General features: G+C 39.9%; 1 long non-coding RNA gene across 3 annotated transcripts; it reads left to right on the forward strand.

The window, feature by feature from the left end:
- The first annotated feature begins 217 nt into the window (after positions 1–217).
- Positions 218–10,543, forward strand: LOC118103831. 3 transcript variants are annotated; one of them, XR_004694960.2, is made up of 8 exons: positions 218–292; positions 1,423–1,511; positions 2,113–2,233; positions 2,763–3,718; positions 5,810–6,007; positions 6,648–6,731; positions 6,815–6,892; positions 7,282–10,543. It is a non-coding gene; the product is annotated as an uncharacterized LOC118103831 (long non-coding RNA). The 3 variants fall into 3 exon arrangements; XR_007032478.1 differs by having other exon boundaries at positions 227–292; positions 1,430–1,511; XR_007032477.1 differs by lacking the exon at positions 6,648–6,731.
- The last annotated feature ends 5,017 nt before the right edge of the window (positions 10,544–15,560 follow it).

The raw sequence follows: 15,560 nt of genomic DNA on the forward strand, positions 1-15,560 counted from the left end.
ATATTAACAGAAACCTAACACTGTTAATAATAACTTTTAAGTGTGTGTATTTTCTTTTGCCTTTTGGAACTATGATCTTTTGTATTATTTTTGAGCGCAAAAACTAAAGTCACGACCAAGATGATTGAGCTATTGCGGCACCTCCCGGTCAGTAGGGGGCAGTGTGAGACCATGGCTGGCCCAAGGCACTGCTACTTTTTAGCGTGAGCTGAGCTGTTTCTCATAGCTGTGAGGAACTCTGCAGAGGCAAGCCACGTCTCCATGTCTCTCACTCTTGTCTCCTGTCTTTCAGGTTTGTCATGTCACGAAAACAGAGTGAATTTACAGCTGTGTGTTGGTTGAAAGTGAGAATTAACTTTGTTTTGTGTTTGTGTTGTGTTGATATGAGTTTGGTGCTCACCGAGTGTAGCCGGAATGGCCGAGTGACCTGGTGCAGGTAGTTAGCGAACATGCTAGTTTAAGAAAGTTAGCTTGTTAGCTCGATATGAAAAGGCAGATTTTGTGTTTTTTTTGTTCCTGTTGAATAAGTTCAGTATTTTTGCATTGTGTGTATAAAAGGTTTGAAGTGTACGCGTTTGGGCTGTTGTGTTGTCCTGGGGATACTGTGGTATCATTGAGCGTGCATTTATGATGCAAATATGTCACAATGACAGAGACAGTGATGAATGGTGTAAAGGGTTGAATTGTGTTTGTTTGTGTGTTCTGTGAACATGATAACATGTGTCTGAAGAGACAAGTATTGTACAGTAGTGCAACTGCTCTGAAAACCAAAAAGGGACAGTACAAATTGTTAATAAAGAATAGCTGTTTATGGGTGCTACAGTCCGGTACCTGTAACAGTTACAACTGTGTTTTACTCTGAAAAGTAGGGGTTAATAACAGTCAGTTAGTGGTCTGTTCTGTCGGTGCTACACTTTTGTTACTCTGAACAGGATCATAGCAGTCAGTGCTCCACGTGTGTTTTACTCTGAACAGAGGATAATTACAATAGGTGGTCAGTTAGCGGTCAGTGCTACACGTGTGTTTGACTCTGAATAGAGCATGGCTGTGGGTTGACTGATAAATCTAGCTGGCCTTGACATGAGCACACGCCCACCCCATAAATGCAGAACAACAGCAGAGAGAGTTGACCGATAAATGACCAATAGCTGACACTTGTTATCAATCATAAGCATTTATTGTCAAGATGGAAATGTATAATTTTGATACATCTTTTATGGGGTTTGTTCTGTGTCCACACAGTGTAATATATGTGTTTGAAACCTCATTTATCCTATAATGAAGATACTGTATTTACCACAATGGAGGCATAGCATTACTCCATGCATCATATCCTAATTTGAATAGGTAAAATTATATACATATTTTGTACTGCTCATCTTAATCTGTAATTGCCCTCATGTAATTTTTCTTGTCATCAAGAATGCAGGCTGTGCGGTTGAAATACAGAGATCATCAGGAGTACATCTGTTATGAGGCACAACTGACCTTTAAATCCTTTTTGGATTGTGGTAAGTAAAATAATGAGAGAGGCTTTCCTTGTATATGTGTTTATAAGAAGCTGTATTCCATTCTACAGATTATTCCATTATTTGGTCATGACGTAGCCTTAAAAGGGTGATGCTCCTATCACCTGACCCCCTTCCGGAAGAAAACAACCAGCACATTTTCAAACTAAAGCACAGCAGTATAGATGTAGCCCAAGTGTCTCCACATTATGTCTCACATAGTCGGACTGAGATGTGTCATGCTATTGTGGTAGGCAAGTTCCATTTTAAAATAGACACTGTTGGTTTTGTTTATCTTAAAAATGATCACAGACTTTGGCCACTTGGTCATATCCTCTGTCCTGTGTCTTCTCTTAGCCCCTAACGTAAATGCATTGTGTGACAGTAAGAATTATTTGAGCAAAACACAGTGTAATTAATAATAATTACTTGCTGTTCTATGTACTCATTGTCTGCTATGATGAAAGATGGTAACAGGGTTCAATGTTCAGGTAAAAATTACCTTGTTATTTCATTGTTGTTCTGGTTTTTCTCTACACATATAATATATAAAACTTCAACCAAATATTACATATTATAAACTTGTGCAAACTTGTTTTTACAGTTGCCAGGAAATTTGACCTTCCAACCTTGGACTTAAAGGTTTATGATGAATCAAACACTGAAGTTGACGAGGAGGTGTTTGAGTTTCTTTTAAAGAAACAAGACATCGGTGTCCTGGAGTGGTGAGTCGCTTATTACTGGCTATCCCAACATGTTCTGAATATGTTGGTCAAGCAGATATATCACAATGTTGAGCCAACATCATGATGGCTGTCAGCCATCGTCGATTGATGATGGTATTGTCCACCAGCCCAACCCTACTGCTTGTCATAAACAAGTCCACATTCAAGTTTCGACTTAAATTGTGTCATAGTTGGTGTTAACCACAACTATTAAATGTCAACATGATTACTAGATTCGTGGAGCTTCTCTACAAACAGCTCCTTTGCAAGCGCCAATGGAGACAATGAGGTAGACTCTGATGACACCATCATGTTGGAGCATAGTCCGGTAACAAAAAATAGAGCTGCGGATACTCATCTAGCTCAAGTAAGCCCCACAGATTTCCCTGCACCCTTTCAGAAAGTTTAAACAAATGGCAAACTTGAAGATTGAGTGATAATGACAGCTGAAAGTAAGTCATGGTGTTTTATATAATATTTTATATTTTATTAATTCTATGACCATTCAGTTTTTATTGCCTCCACTTAGATGATCGAAGGCTTTCTGAAGAACAAACTGGAGGAGAGAGGATCATGAATGAGTATGCTCGGGCAAAAAGTCTAACGGATAGCAGAAGACGCGATATGGTCAAGATTCTTGAATCACCTCTGTGTCACTGAAGGTTGGGCTGAGGCTACAGTGAACCAGGTGAAGTACAGTACTGGAAACATTTGAATAATACAATTTGTAAGGAATGAAATTGGAATGGGATTATAGAGGACAATTGTCAGACCTAATAGCCATCCCCACAGAGTTTCCATGCATTGTTTCTTATATCATCAGTGACAATGTCATAGTTGTTCACAGGAGACAAATTCAGATAAGAAAGCTGGCTAACCACAGCCTTTGCTGTCAGGCCATTGCACTGATGAAGCAGTTGTAAAGGAGAAGATGAAGCAGACATTCGCCTATCGCCAACAGATGGTTCTGGACCCAGTGAAGTCCTCTGAAATATTCGCAGCGTTTCAAAGATTCTTGGACATAGCAGGAATGGTATGTGAATCGTGTCAGTTTGTTTTCTGTACTACAATAGTCTGGATATGGCTGTTATATCTGTCAAAAGTTCCACACCATAACATTTACTATTCTGTCTTGACTTATGCTATCCTGTGTACAGATTGAGCAGGATTTCAGTCTGATGCTGCCTCTGCAAAGTTACTGGAGAAGTGGCCTAATGTTTACAAGCAGAAAGTCCTTGAACAAAGCCGTGGTCTCGCACAGACAGGCGAGCTTTAAGACCTGGTTCAAAATGCCGAATCCACATTGGAAATAGAAAATGGTAATGGTTCCATACTAAAACAGTTCTTGTGTTACAGACTGGGACCAGCATCCAGGGGCATCTGGACAGCATCATGGAAAGCCTTCAACCCTATCTGCTTGCTGTGGGGACCAAGAAGAGTGTGATTCACAAGCTCTTCATGTGATTGACAAACATGCAATACCTTGTAAGTAATCAGACTCTCTTGCCAGTTTCGATAAGCTTTTCAAACCTCATTTTGTCATCGGTACCTCATACAACCAGGATCTGTTAAAATGGAAAATCCTTTTGGTGAATTAAATTCTGAAAGTAAAAGAAGGCACTATTTACAGCAAAGTGGGGAAGGGTAGACCCAGAGGAAGTTGTTCTTGGTACAAGATTTGATACTCTCTGTAATCGGACTACTGGAGCATATGATCAGGTTGTTGTTACTGATAAATTTGTTTACATTCCAATTTTGAAAACATTACAGTTTATTTGCATACATCCTAATAAACAAGAGATGATGCAGACTAATTCCAGTTCTAAAGAAAATCTTCTTTATGATTTGTGTGATGGAGATCTTTTAACACAAGTATGCATTACAAATTCAGCCTTTCTATGATGATTTCGAAACTGCAAATCCTCTGGGATCAAAACGGGTAAGGAGCAATCTATTTCACCTTGCATAATTTTTCTCCAAAGTACAACTCAAGTTTGCTTAATATTCATTTTGTTGCTTTATTTCATGCCCAAGACATCAAAACATATGGCTTTTCAAAAATACTTGATCCACTTGTACAGGATATAAAAATACTGGAGAGAGACAGAATTAGGTTCCACTGATATGATCAGCCAGTGTTTGGAACTATAGTCCAAGTAACAGGATACAACCTTGGTCTTCATTGTTTATTCGGATTTGTAGAATCATTCAGTGTCAGATATTGTTGCCGCTTTTGTCTCGCCGAAAAAGACGACTTTCAGACCCAATTTAATGAAAATTCACCAATCATAGTTATGTGAACTCAAGCACTACATGCAAAACACTGCCAAAAAATGGTCTCAAATCCTACTCTTCCATATGTGATGGGTGTTAAACGCTCTTGTCCAAATGATATGTCAAAGGGTATTACTACTTTTTCAAAACACTTGATTGCAGAACACCATAGGTTATTCAAACATTTGTTTCCAAACAAGAAGCTGCTCCCAAAGCATCATTTATGGTGCATTAACCTACATCAGTCATTCCCAAAGTGTGGGCGGCGGCCCCCTGGTGGGCCGTGAAGCCACTGCAGGTGGGCCGTGAGAGGTCATCAGAAAATGCATAAATAAAAAACGTTCCGATTTTGCAATTTAAGCAATAAATTACCACAAAACATTTGTGTCGTTCTATTTGCTGACCGTCACATTAACACCTGAACGCATCATTAGCGGGGGAATCATAGGTGAGGGAGAACTTTGTTGTGAGCTGGGTCGAGCAGAGGAAAGCTGTTAATGACGAAGGGGAATCAGAAAATCTAACTGAATCATTCAAAACTAAAAAGATGACTCGCAGAAAGGACTTAAGTGAGTAGCTGTCGCTGGCCCAGAGGACAACCCCCAAGCCTGTGTGTGCGCCTTGCGCTGCGATGCTAGCTAACGAGACCCTGGGACCATGTAGTGTGCGCCGCCATTTAGAAACTAAACGGACAATATTTATCCAAGCTTCGAGAATCTTTTTAAAAACACGCTGAGAGAGTATCGGAGCCAGCTACGCGGCAACATCACCCCTCTCATCGGGTGAGTTACAAGTGACACAATGTCACTTTACGCGATACGTGATACAATATCAAGTATATCGAGAAAAACTGCCGGAGGTCTCAGGCTTGAGGAAATCCAGTATTAATGTTTATGGACATGTGATGGGGGCTTAAACGCTTCAAGTATATTTGGTTACGCCTCAAATGTGTTTTTCTTCTCCCTGATATTCTTGTTGTGCTCTGTTATACAAAGAGCAAGAATATATGTTTAACAATCCACTATTTGCACTTCATGTATTTTTTACATTTGTTGCTTTGCAAATTGTTATGCTACATCTGTAATCTGGGTTTCTAAGTTTTCCTTGTTTTGAAAATAAAACCAATAAACTCAGTGGTCCCTGAGAAAACAATGCTCCCCCGTGACACTTTATTTTCAAGGGAAACACATTTTTTCGCAAATTCATTTTTTCCAACAAAAATTGACACCATTTACAGCAACCTGACCACCTTCCCCGCCCTCTCCATTGCTCCACCTAACCCCCCTGTCTTCCATCCCTCAGCCCCTTTCTCAATTCTCCCCTGTGTCCCTGATGGAGCTGTTCATCTTCACGGAAGGAATGAGAAGCTCCACCTGCATCCTGGACCCCATCCCATTCAATCTTGTCAAGGACTGTCTCCCAGCCACCGCAGCGGCCCCTGCCAAATTTCTCAGGGGAGGACAATTGTTGCGATGATGGCTAAGGTTGCCTGTTTAATGGGTAAATAAACTCAAGTCAGTTAGACATTGTCTCATTGCATTATGCACATTTGCATAAAATGTGTTATTTTTCTGGTCACCTCACATAGCAATACCACCAGTAACCACAAGACAAGGATTGTTCCTTAGGCTACATACTGTACAGTCATTTTGTAGACAGGTCTTCAATTTGGCTCTAAAGTGACTCCACTGTGGCCAACAGATACAATGTCAACCGTCAGTACCTTTGAATATAAAGAGAGACCTGTTTTGCCATTGATAAAATAGGTGAGTCATCAGATAACATTTTATTTAAGGTTCAGCAAATCAAAAACATGTATTTTGTAGCTAGCTGTGTTATTAAACAAAGAAATTAATGCTGGCATCTCATTCTATTTACTACAGCTAAAAGTGCAGATCAAAAAAGTATCCACTAGATGGCAACATAAGACAAGGATTGCTCCTTAGACACTTTTTGACACTGCAATGTATGAGAGCAGGCTCAAAGGTCAAATTTTGGTTGGAAGGAACTGCCCAGAAGGAATCTTCCATCTGTGTAATTCGTTTTCATTCCTTTAGGCTGGCTTTTCAAAATATCTGATATAATATCTGACAGATAGTAGATGAAGACTCAATCTTTATGTTTTTTGTGTACTTTTTAGATGACCGGTCTCGACATTGAGAAGGACCAGATCATTGAAATGGCATGAATTATTACTGACTCAGACCTGAACATTTTGGCTGGGGTAACATAAGCCTAAACGCCCATCGACTGCCTCTTGTCTTCTAAATGCCTTGTAAATTAAACACATTTGTTTCCGATTGACAGGGGCCCAACTTGATAATTAAACAGCAGGATGAGTTGCTTGATGGGATGTCCGACTGGTGTAAAGAGCATCATGGAAAGGTAAGCTTTCTTTGTGGTCAGGGGCTTGAAGTAAAGTGTATAGAAAATCATAAAGGGCACATAGATTTCACAGTTCTATATTAGTTGCAAATGTTAATCATTTTAATCTGTTGGTCATATGTGTGTGTGTGAGTGAGTGTTCAGTGATCAGTATTTTTAAAGAAAAATTTGAATACTTGAATTCACATTCATCTATCACCTGTTACATAAATTACTTTGAATTAGCCGAACGTTAGACTATGTTAACTAACTGGATATAGTTGATGATACAGTGGCGAAACTATACTGTCTCATTAGACCATTCCAAACCCAGTGTCAGTGCTACAAATAGCAGCGAGAATGTCTCTTTCAAAGTTACCATACTCTTTGTAATGTCCTGGAATTTTCAGTAGGTGGAAGCAGGTGGAAGACTTGGGGAAGTTGCTCTCCACCACATCAACATCCAAGTGTCTGGGAAGCACACTCCATCCAACCCAGAACTGCAGGAGTTTCCCAAGGAAGTTTGGAGATGCTACCAAAAACAGAACACTGCGTTAAGGCTAAGGCAGGTTTTGTTATACTTTCTACAGATACAGTTACCTCATGCAGAAGAGCACAAATGAGACAAATTTGAAACTCAATGATCATTGATCCAAAGTGTATTTAGCATTTGAACATATTCCCAGTAACATCTTCAGAGTGCACTGTTGCTATCAGCAAATAATTTGACAGAAATTGTTGATTCAGGACATTTTTTTTAAGTAATGTAATGCAAATATTAATTTACCGTTCTCAATAAATTTGCGAAGGAATCCTGTGATCCTAAAGGTGTCCTCCAAAGAGACATCACTGTCCTCATCCTCATCCTGCGTTGGCCACTTTATGTTGTCCAAGACCATCTGAGAGATACAGTTGGGATACAAGTGTTAAAAACAGTTAACACTTGTTTTTTCAAGCAGTCCAGAGTGTATATATAGCACAATAAAGTACAGCACAGGAAATATAAGAAGTTATTCATTCTAATAATTACAATTGTTATTTGATCAGTATGTGGTGGTAAGCAGTTTTGGAAGGGCCATACTGGTGGTTTTGCATGTGTAAGATGACCATGATGAGTACTCTGCATTCCTGTTGAGAGTTTTCAAAATCATAATTTTTTGGATTGATTTCCTTCCTTTCAGGCAGCCGTTGTTGTTTCTGTGAAAATTAACTCGCAGAGACTTCAGAACAACTCTCTTTGTGCACAGCTTGCTTATCCAATGATAAAGTACATTTGTAAGAGGGAACAAACACGGACTGATTATTCATCTTCAAAATATTTCATATCTCTCCAGGTTATTTTTGGTGTAATAAACTGAAACCAGTGGTTGCCAGAAGGTAGAAAATAAAACACGTTTAAGATAGTAACTTCTGAGTTAGTAGTGTTTGTGCAGAAAGATACTGTACGATTAGTAGCAGCCTGAGTTCACTTACCCGTGGTGTGTACTCTGAATCTGACGCTCTTGGAAAGAGAAGAGGAATTGTGTCTTTCCTCTGTCAGCAAAGGCCACACCAGTGTCTCTTTTAAACCCTTTCGTAACTGTTTGACTTGTTTCGAGGTTCTTCCTAGGACCTGCAAAATATTTGTATCACAACAGAAAAGTCATGAAGCCTTACTAATCTTCAACCGATTGCCATATAAGCTATCATTAATTTCTCATCAACAAACATCTGGGAGGTATCTGACAAAAAGAAGGCCAAATTTCAGTCTTTCATCAAAACTCTTGATTAGTTAGTGTGATTTATATGAAGTCTTAAGTACAGAATACTCACAGCATGGAGTAGCATTTTGTCAAGCAGCCATCTCCTGTTTTCACATGTGACTGGAGGCAAATACCAGGACAGTGCCAACTCATTGATAATGCTCTTTTCTTCAGATGATAACTCTGCTGTGTCATCCAGCTAATGAAAATTTGAATCGATTCGATTTCTGGATTTCTCAAGATTAATATTCCGTACATCAATCATCAAAGTTGTCAAATCAAACCACATCAAACATTTCAATTTTATAAAAATTTCATGTGGTCAGCATGGTAGTAGTTTATAACATGGTAAAACTGTTGGTTTAGTACTCCCTGCTGGTGAAAATATTAACTGTATGATGTGATTGTGGAAGAATCCAAACATTGACCTACTGAATTAAGTTTTTTTTCTTATTTAATTAATTTATATTTAAGCATTTGTTAATCATTTCTTCCTGACTGAAAATATTATTTTCATTGTCCTAGCCCTAGTTATTTTAAAATCTTATTGACAAAATATGTATCGTACCACTTTGATTATCTCACGGATATCATTGTCAGCACAGTCCTTAATATCTATAGTGGCTTCTTCTGGGGATCCACCAAAGAGCACATGCAGGATTGCTGGGCTCAGTCCACCCAGGCATGGCCCATCATGCAGAAATGAATCGTCCAGCAACAACAAATAAGTCACTCTCCAAAAGGATATGGGAAGTGGAGGGTATCAGATGATAATTTTCACCCTCAAAGAATGGAAAAGTCAAATCACATAGATTTTCAACTGGCATACAGCAATAGTAAAGGGATTGTCAATCAGCCACTGGATAACCTGGTTGACTTTATCCTGCAGAAACTTACAGGTTAAAAAAAGCTACATTCACGTTCTTGGGGTGATCTGGTTTCAGCCTGGAACCAGTAAAACCCAAACAGAACCATGCACTGACAGACAACGGAATGTTACCTTAACAAAGCAACAAAAGAAGGAGCTGCTAACACATCTACAGTGGTCGAATCTGGAGTGTGTCATAAAACACAAGTGAAATATATGAGATAGTGAAAATTATAATTTGTACTTCCCGAAATGCATCTCAAAACCATGCTGAAGTTTAGACATGATGGTTGCAAAGAAATGGCGAGTCACACCATCGCCAATTGCTGCATCTCCTGAAAAAGCAAAACACACAGCACAGACTTCAGTTAACAGGAAATAGGATTTGATCATTTGTAAGTAAGTTAGTAAGTTGTATGTTACCAATACCCTTAAGGGTGCATGTCAAGGGGCAGGCCCACTCAACATTAGCCATCTTATAAAAAGAAAGGATTGCCCTTTCCCTGTCCTCTGCACTGTCTCCAAGATCCATAGTAAGACTCAGTGCTTTCCTGGTTGCATGCTGACTCAAAATGTCTTCTTTGAATGTCCTTGCTGCCTCTTTGGAATTGGTGGCAATTTTCCAATCTAAAAATAGATTTACAAATTTTCAAATTAATATTGGGTCAATTGATATGTGAGCGCAACTATTCATTGAAATATTTTATGTAATGTTCAAAATATGTAACAAACCAGAGAAGCTTCTCTCCTCAATGGGATCAAGATCAATTATCTCTGGAGCAGGCACATCTCCCTGAGGTGGCACTGAGTAGGTTGAGCTGCTGGCCCTCGCCGGCTCACTCTCCTGTCGTCTCCTCAACGTGCGCACAAATATACCTTCACTTCGGGAGGAGCTGGCCCTTTCTGTGCCTACCTCAGTCTCTCCCTCACCACTGCTCTGTGGTGGTCTTGGGTAAAAATAGGTCATTTTTGTTATTAGGGTTAGTATGTTTTGAATTGTGTAACATGATTACAAAAACACTGCAAACTGGTGAAAAATATTAAAATCAAACTTTTTCTTAAGATCAGTGTCCACCACATTTGTTTGTCTTATTGAAGACAGAAAAATATGGATAGACACAAACAGGATGGTTGGTATAGAAAGAGCTCATCTATTGTGTTCTTATACATTTATAGCTATAATTGTTTATCCTACATACACACACAACACAGTCAGGATGCTTTACACTTGTTGGACGACTCACACAGCCAAATGGGTCATGTCAAATATATGACTACACATGCAGTGTGCTTGACAAATGATATGTTTTAGTTCTGTAGGGCAGTACCTCATGCATTCATCACTATGAGCTTTGATTTGTGAAAAAGGAAACTCCTCTCCACAAGTGATACATTTCTCAGGTGGTCCAACCAGCCCATTGTCGCATTCTGGTTGACATACCTGTAAAAAACATAATTTTAAGATTCAATACAAGAAATATTTTACAGTCTGCATTTTAGGGAAGAACAGCAGTATTAAAGGGAGGAACTTACAGGCTCGAGATCCAGGTTCCTTTGGAGTGGTCGAATGAAAATAATAGCATGACCAATCTGGTTTTGTGGATCTTTCAAATGTCTCACATGGTAGCCCTCATTGGGACACGGGATGAGGATCAGTTGGCGACTTCTTGTAGTTCCAGCAAAAGGAAAAATAATGCAAATAACTGGTCTAACATAAAAGATCCTTCATGTTTTTAAGGTAATTGCATTTTATTTATTGGATAAAAAATTCACATACAGCGTAAAAATATACTGACAGCTAAAAAAACGTGTGTCAATCCTCATCATGATGCCTAACATACCTTGAAATGTCATACGTTTTCCCCCTAACCCTGCAGAAGCAAGTCTCTCTTTGGCGAATCGGTTGGGGACATTGTCTGCACTTTTATTCTCGACACAGCAGAAGGAATGAGTGTGGGCACACCCTTGATGTGCCCACACTTGCCGCCTTGTCGAGCTTCTCCCTCCATGGGTATATGGACCAAACAGTCTTGACACCTCGGCTAGGATCAAGAGAAGTGACAAGTCTTACAAATGAAAGCTAACTAACCCTATCTTGGTTAACGTTAGCATCGCACACTTAACAGGAATGTGATGGGCTTTGCATGACTGAATAAATCATTCATCACCAGCATCTTAACTTAGTCCACAGATGGGATTTAGCCTCACAAACTGTTCACTGCAGAAACTTACCGTCCACTGGGTGTCTTGGTGTCACATTACGGGACAGCGTGGATGAATTTGGCACGCTACCGGTACCCGGCGCTGCACAAAAAATACCCCTAACCCTAAGCGATGATCACCACATGGGTGGCTAATTCAGTGTAATACAATACATTGGCAAAAGTTGGATATAACTGTTAGTTATACTGTTTACAGAAATAAACAAAAGAAACTCACAGTTCTCAAGCTGATTAGCCACATCCTGCAGCAGGTCTGCCAGCGGTCTCCCGGTTGAAGCCATTACATGTAACGCTAGTTTGCTAACTACACTACAAGGAAGATTCGCTAGGCATAGATTACTTCTGTCTGGATCACTCAGTTGACCATTCCTGCCCGAGACTGAAGTCGGGACCTCCTACCTTATTTACATATGGACACAGATATACATAAATAAATAAATGTGGAAATAAATAATTGTGGAAAGAAATGTGGAAAGAAAGAAAGAAATGTGAAAATAAATACAGAAGTAAATGAATCAATGTCTTAAATTTATTTCCACATTTATTTATTTATTTATGTATTTATGTGTCCATATGTAAATGAGGTAGGAGGTCCCAACCTCAGTCTCGAACAGGAGTGGTCAACTGAGCTACACACACATACACACAGGCCCCGGGGGAGTGGTCACTCACTCGTTCAGAGTGAGAATCAGAGGTCGTCACCGTGAAGCAGCCGCTCGGTGACTTTGTAGAACAGTGGAAACAGTGAAAACACAGAGTTTCTCTGTTCACATCTGGGGCATCATAGGGGCGGCTGTGGCTGAGGGGTAGAGCAGTTGTCCTCCAACCTGAAGGTCAGCAGTTCGATCCCCAGTCTTCCCCATCTGCATGCCGAAGTGTCCTTGGGCAAGATGCTGAACCCCGAATTGCCCCTCATAGAACAACAAAGTGCTGCTAATAGATGCACTGTATGAATGTGTGTGTGAATGGGTGAATGTAAAACTGTACTGTAAAGAGCTTTGAGTGGTCATCAAGACTAGAAAAGCGCTATATAAATACAAAACCATTTACCATTTATCTGCTCAGTGATCAGCTTCTTCATGATCAGAGCAGAAGCTGCAGGTGGTTTGTACCGAGCTGGAGTTTCTGTTTCCTCCTCCTCTCTGCTCTCTCCTTGTATTCAGTACAACACGAGACGTGACGCTCACATTCAGGACTACTGACACCTAAATCATCCCAATAAAAAATAACCTAAACTAACCCTCTGAACTTGAACTAGTTCATTTTAAGTGTGAACTGGGTCAACACTGCAAACAGCTACTGGACACCAGTCAGCATTGAAAGGCAGAAATAGTAGGACTGGATCACCACACTCCTGTGACCAATCCTGCATGAGACTGAGGTTAGGCCCGCCTTTCTCATTAGCATACGGACACAGAAATAAATAAATGTGGCAATATATTTAAGACATTTATTTATACATTTTTGTATTTATTTATTTCCTTATTTATTTATGTATTTATTTATACATTTATTTATTTATAGGTAAGTCATGTATCGTCCTCCATATCCAAGATGGTCGCTCTCGGTCCGAGAAGTCGCATGTGGCCCAAAAACTTTGTTTCCCACAGCTCGTAATTCTTTTCATCTCCGTCGAATCATAAACGGTTCCATCGGTTTCCACGTTCCCTCATGGGCCTATAACCTGTTAGGGTTGCCATCATTAAGGGTTGAGTAACCGGGCACCGATATCCTTGTTTCACGGAGGAATAACACACGCAGCCGTCATCTGTGTTTACTTGAACCGGAAGCGATTCCCTTTATTTTGCGCATGTTACCGGCGCCAGACCTAGGGGAAATCTGGACCGGCAGCAAGGGTTACACAGGCTAGGGAGCGCTGCATAACCAATGGATACATAGATATAGTCTGTGGATTTAAGAAGGGAGGAGACTAAGTTTAGCGTCTTGCTCAGACTGAACTCATTTATTATGAGCTGCGCATGTGCTGAGCCTGTGCTTACGGTCTCCCTTCAGGATCCACCGCTGTACCAACAGCACCACCTACTGATGTGGAGTATAATTGTCATGTGAAACTGTTAGAATAGTTCAGTTGTCTTTCAAAAAATAGGGGGGGTATCTGTTAAAATAAAAACTAAATGCATAGCATTTACAACCTATTACACGCACGCTCCAGTCATTTCATAATAAAGCATAGAGGGTTAGGGTTAGGCTAACCCTAACCCTTCAGTATAAGGGTACATATTAACAGAAACCTAACACTGTTAATAATAACTTTTAAGGGTGTGTATTTTCTTTTGCCTTTTGGAACTAGGATCTTTTGTATTATTTTTGAATGCAAAAACTAAAGTCACGACCAAGATGATTGAGCTATTGCGGCACCTCCCGGTCAGTAGGGGGCAGTGTGAGACCATGGCTGGCCCAAGGCACTGCTACTTTTTAGCGTGAGCTGAGCTGTTTCTCATAGCATAGAGACGTGTCTCTGTGTCTCTCACTCTTGTCTCCTGTATTTCAGGTTTGTCATGTCACGAAAACAGAGTGAATTTACAGCTGTGTGTTGGTTGAAAGTGAGAATTAACTTTGTTTTGTGTTTGTGTTGTGTTGATATGAGGTTGGTGCTCACCGAGTGTAGCAGAAATGGCCGAGTGACCTGGTGCACGTAGTTAGCGAACATGCTAGTTTAAGAAAGTTAGCTTGTTAGCTCGATATGAAAAGGCAGATTTTGTGTGTTTTTGTTCTTGTTGATTAAGTTCAGTATTTTTGCATTGTGTGTATAAAAGGTTTGAAGTGTACGCGTTTGGGCTGTTGTGCTGTCCTGGGGATACTGTGGTATCATTGAGCGTGTATTTATGATGCAAATATGTCACAATGACAGAGACAGTGATGAATGGTGTAAAGCAGGGGTATTCAACTAAAATTTAAAGAGGTCCAGTCAGAGAACATTTCTTGAAGCAAAGGTCCAGAAGATCATAATGTCTAACTATTTAGTGTGATATATATTTAAGTAGCCTAGTAGTTGTATCAACATCTGCATGTACTAAATACCTGACTGTTTCCTGAATTCAGTACGATTCAAAAACTTTTTGACAATATTTATTGTCACGTAACATAGAACTGAACATATATGTATGATTGCAGATATGTATAATGTTCTCTCATTAACTAAATAAAAGTAGGGCTGCATTTCAAAATAAGAGAAAATAAATTAAATGTGAAAATTGTGCATGTTCAAATAAAGGGCTTTTAACATCAGAAAAATAAAATAAAGTGAGCAAAAGCTTAAATTTACCTTTTTCTGTTTCACATCTTGACTCAAAAGTCTCAACCAATTTTACAGATAATAAAGCTCAACACATCTTAACAATTGAACAGTTTTAGAATCACTTTCTTCCCCTCTTATATCCCACTCCCCCACTTTGTTCGTCTGTTTCTCTCCCTTTCTCCGTCTCACTCCTGTTTCTCTCCCTTTCTCCGTCTCACTCCTCTGTTTCTCTCCCTTTCTCCATCTCGCTCCTCTGTTTCTCAACTTTCTCCGTCTCACTCCTCCGTTTCTCTCCCTTTCTCCGTCTCACTCCTCTGTTTCTCAACTTTGTCCGTCTCACCCCTCTGTATCTCAACTTTCTCCGGCTCAGTCGTCTGTATCTCTCCCTTTGTTTTCTCTACCTGTATCGCTATCTTTCTTTTTCTTTCTACCGTCTTTTCATGTGTAACTTGCCTCTAACTCTCTCATCTGTCTGCACTGTAGAGTCGCAATGTTTACCGCCTGGAATGCACAGACTTGATTGGCTGAGTAGTATCACGTGGGATGGCTTAACTCGCATGCAATTGGTCTGTGCATTTCCTCATCCACTAAACCACTA

This window comes from Hippoglossus stenolepis, unplaced genomic scaffold (genome assembly GCF_022539355.2).
Source record: "Hippoglossus stenolepis isolate QCI-W04-F060 unplaced genomic scaffold, HSTE1.2 HiC_scaffold_28, whole genome shotgun sequence".
In the NCBI taxonomy this organism is placed as follows: Eukaryota; Metazoa; Chordata; class Actinopteri; order Pleuronectiformes; family Pleuronectidae; genus Hippoglossus; species Hippoglossus stenolepis.